We start from the raw sequence: 4,184 nt of genomic DNA, 5'->3' as shown, positions 1-4,184 counted from the left end.
TGCATTCATCAATAAAGTTGTAGCCTAGTTTTCAGAAGAAAGGGCTGTAATGATAACCCAAGTCTGTTGAATGGAAAAATGAAATAAGATACAGTGTATAAGAAAAACAACAATGACTAATAACATACACACTGATACCTGCTCTGACAACATGACAAAGGACTGAAATTCACTTGGGGTTATAGTTGGCAAACCAAAACTATTTTTCCTACAAGACTAGTTACTGACCACATCTTAGATTATTTCTGATGATCCCGTTAAGATGATAAGCCTGCTGGAGCTTGGATCAGACAAGGTATGAAATAAGTAATACGTGTACAATGTACTTGTATTGTGAACTTGTGCTCATAATTGAATAATACTCGGTTAAGTATGGGACATAAAATGACCAAACAACTTGTACCAGAGAATGTACTGGAAATAATGATATTAAAACATACGTAATGTAGACTTATATTTCATCTATATCAACATTTTATTTTAAATCTAAATCACAATTGTGATATTCAGTCAAGTATTCTTTTACAAGTAACGGATAATGAAAAATATGTTTGTCAGATCTATAACTTTCTGCATGATATGTGTTCTACAATAGTTTATTGGGGGTACCTACATTGTATATTACTTTAGCACACTTGCTCGTATGAAGTGTAGTAGGCCCGCATCTCTAGATATGATTCTGTGAATATCTGTTCTTTGTTCCTCTCCTGGGTTTGTAATCAGCATGCCTTCATCATCCACTGTAGAGAAGCATCATCCTACATAAGAGAAAACGATGTAGGTACTTCAATTAAAAAGTGATAATAATAGATACATATCAATCATATCCTATAAACAGACTTTAATTAATCTTATGTTGTGTTCTTCTTCATCTTCATTGCTCAAGAAGTGAAAGGACCACTTACAACAAAAAAGTAATAAGGGGTCCTGTGTATACCCTACATGTATGATCATTATTGTTATTATTATGTAGTGCTTTGAATGTGCATTAGACATCGTTCTTCTACATACAGGACCTCCTGTAAATAAGGACAAATCCCTTAATAAACAAAGAAAGGGAAGAACTAGAATAAAATATCCCCTCCACTATATACACCTGCAACATAAACTTAGTTCCATTTTCTTTTTTAGTGAATTAATAGGTGGTCGTTTAATATTTGTGTGCTAAATATCCTGAAAATGTTACCTGCATGGGACTTTCAGCTTCATCTTGCAAATATAAGAAATGTTGTAATGTCTACTCATCAGTTAACTCCTTCCAGCTCGATCTTCATCAGTTTCAATCTGTTGGAACAAAAAGAAAACAAAATCAATATGACAATCAAGGCGTCCCTTTCTACTTAACAAAATAAAAATAGATCTAGCATAAAAGCTATTTTTCATGTCATGGTTGGCCTTAATTTTAATATGGTGTGGAAATCTACATTCCAATTTAATGGCCCACAGTACAAATTAAAATTAAATGGAAGATTTAACTTGTGCTTCAAAAAGTGCTTTATATGGCCTATACATATAAAGTAGTCTTAAGTAGAATTGGTTTATTAAGACAAGAAGAAGTGGACCAGATCTACATAAGTAAACATAATTGTGGACTAGGGGTCTTCTCTTAATACATAGATTTATCAACATGAACCGCACAATTTGGAGAAGAAAAAAATCTCTAATATATTAAAAGAATTGATAGGGGTCAGGCACGTACGCAGTGGGGGGGGGGGGGGGGGGGGGGGGGTTACCCCCCCCCCCACCCCCTTGAGCTTTTTTTCTAGAACCCCCCTTTTTGAGTGTTGATTTTTTTTTTAAATTAAATTAAAAAAAATAAATCTTAATGGATGACCTAAAAAAGATGACTCCCCCCCCCCAAAAAAAAAAATCCTCTTACCCCCCCCCCCCTTGAAAAAATCCTGCGTACGCCACTGATAGCTAGGGTCTAGATCTAGATCTAGTACTAGGCCTAGGTCTAGTAGTAGTATAATGATAACTTGACAAGCACGCTGGATCCACACAAAATCTAAATATTAAATAAACAAATCCTAGTGTTGATGTTTTTTAAATATATTTTATTAATAAAGGCCCGGTCACACAGCCCTCAACGGGCGTATCGCGGCCGAATCACGGCCAAAAATTTCTGCCCGTGAAGCAGACGCTGTTGGACGCTTTGAGGTCGCGATAAAGACGCGATACAGCCGTACTTTACCCGTCGTTACACGCGGTAAGAAATTCACAAGCGGTTGGCCGCGCGAAAAAGTTTTGGGCTGCCCAAAAATTTAGACCGCGGGTAATCGCGGGCGGTACACGTGGTACACACGCGGTAAAGACGCGGTACAGACGCGGAACGAACGTGCTAGGACGTGCTACGGCCGCGGTTAAGACGTGGTTACACGCGGAATTGGACGCGAAATTTTAGCGGGTAATCGCGGGTGGAGCACGGTCATAGCACGTTTGTTCCGCGTCTGTACCGCGTTGTTATCACGTGCATTAGCGTGTGTACCGCGTGTAAGCGTGGTAGGCCGCGGTACCGCCGCGCTTCACCCGCGATAAGGACGCGGAACAGTCGCCGGCGTCTGTTCCGCGGGCATACCACGGGTAAACCGCGGGTAAGCCAATTTTGCACATTTTCCACCACGGGCAACCGCGGGCAAAAAAAAATTCGCGAAATTTTACCCGCGATACAGACGCGAAAGGCTGTGTGACCGGGCCTTAAGTTTCAGGTTTACATCTAAATGAATAGGATTTGGAGTTGTTTGATTATCAATGGTCACAGATAATTTTGGTCTAAATAAAGTTGACACGCACCGCGTATGCAACTGAGCGAACGGATGGCACCGATATTGATAAGTAAAGCCATCAGACTCAGAGTCCACATCTACTAAAGATTTTAACAAGAATTAATCCACTTGGATTATCAAAAAAATCATGCTTCGTAGATTATTTTAAGGTGTAACGTTAAATCTAGATTTAAATTAAATCGGTGATTGGTGAATTAGATTCATGATGACGATCAAATCTCAAATAAAACTTGATTAGAAAGTTTGATCTTGATGCAAATGAGCACCGAAATTCCCAGGGGTGGGCCTGCCGGAACCCCGGGGCCCTAACTGGAGTACTAGGGTGAAATGACAGCAAACCGCAGTCAAACTACTTCATGACGATGAAAATCAAAGTGCAATTTCAAGAGCAATATTTTCCTAGTCTTTTCCCCAAAAATCTGTTGAGAATGGTCTCACAATGTAACGAAATTACCGTAGATCACGAAGGCTATTGCAGCTTTTTCAAAATTGATGACAAAATTCACTTAATCTACTCATATTTCAATCAATTACTCACCCATTCTCAATGAACTAACTCTTCTCAGTTTGTGCGAGTGTATAGTAGCGTCGTGCATAAATCTGCATAATTAAAGTGACGCAATGAGGTCAAATATATTATCCGGTTTCTTAAACGATACTATCGATAAAATACATATTCATGAGGCACTTATCCAATCAAAAAGCCGCCTCGGTGGCTTATTTTGTCTTCAAATGATCCAAAAGAGGCGGAGCCTAATCCCATTCATCTGCATGGTTTCCGCGCGTGCTGCTTTCCGTCTAGTAATTATATTTAAACGTCTTTGATCTAAACCAATCTAAACTTGCCTTATCAAAACCCATTAGTTGTAACTTCTTCAATAAGACGCAATGATTAACTGTATCAAAAGCTGTTTGCAGATCAAGAAGCACCATACCAACAAAGCGCCCTTGGGAAGTTTCTCTCCTCAAATAATCTGTCAAATGAATTAGACATGTTTCAGTCGAATAATCATGTCAAAAACCAGATCGAAATTCATAAATTATATCATTTTCTTTGAAGTATCTTTCAATTTGAACACAGACCGATTTTTCTAGAATCTTTGATGCTACGCTTAAAACACTAATAGGTCTATAGTTGCTAACATCAGTTTTATCTTTCTTTTTATAAAGTGGAGTCACTTTTGCTATTTTCATATCCTCTGGAAAAGTACTCGTCAAGATAGATAGGTTCATTAAGTAACTTAGAGGCTTAAATAAAACCTTCGCACCATCTTTTAGAAATTTAGCTGAAATCAAGTCTAACCCAGTACTTTTTGATGCATTCAACTTACGTAACTCTTTGAAAACAAATTGTTCACTGATTGGTAATAACTCGAAGCTGTTTTCACGTACACCTTT

The 4,184-nt window shown here is 38.3% G+C and overlaps 1 long non-coding RNA gene across 1 annotated transcript; it reads right to left on the bottom strand.

Moving 5' to 3' along the window:
• Positions 1 to 665: 665 nt before the first annotated feature.
• On the bottom strand, positions 666 to 3,486 carry LOC115926129. The gene is made up of 3 exons (XR_004064982.1): positions 3,325 to 3,486; positions 1,187 to 1,284; positions 666 to 758 (listed from the first exon to the last, which is right to left on the bottom strand). It is a non-coding gene; the product is annotated as an uncharacterized LOC115926129 (long non-coding RNA).
• Between the last annotated feature and the right edge of the window lie 698 nt (positions 3,487 to 4,184).

The sequence above is a fragment of the Strongylocentrotus purpuratus genome, unplaced genomic scaffold, assembly GCF_000002235.5.
Source record: "Strongylocentrotus purpuratus isolate Spur 01 unplaced genomic scaffold, Spur_5.0 spur5_scaffold_19, whole genome shotgun sequence".
In the NCBI taxonomy this organism is placed as follows: Eukaryota; Metazoa; Echinodermata; class Echinoidea; order Camarodonta; family Strongylocentrotidae; genus Strongylocentrotus; species Strongylocentrotus purpuratus.
This window is presented reverse-complemented; position numbering and strand designations above follow the sequence as displayed.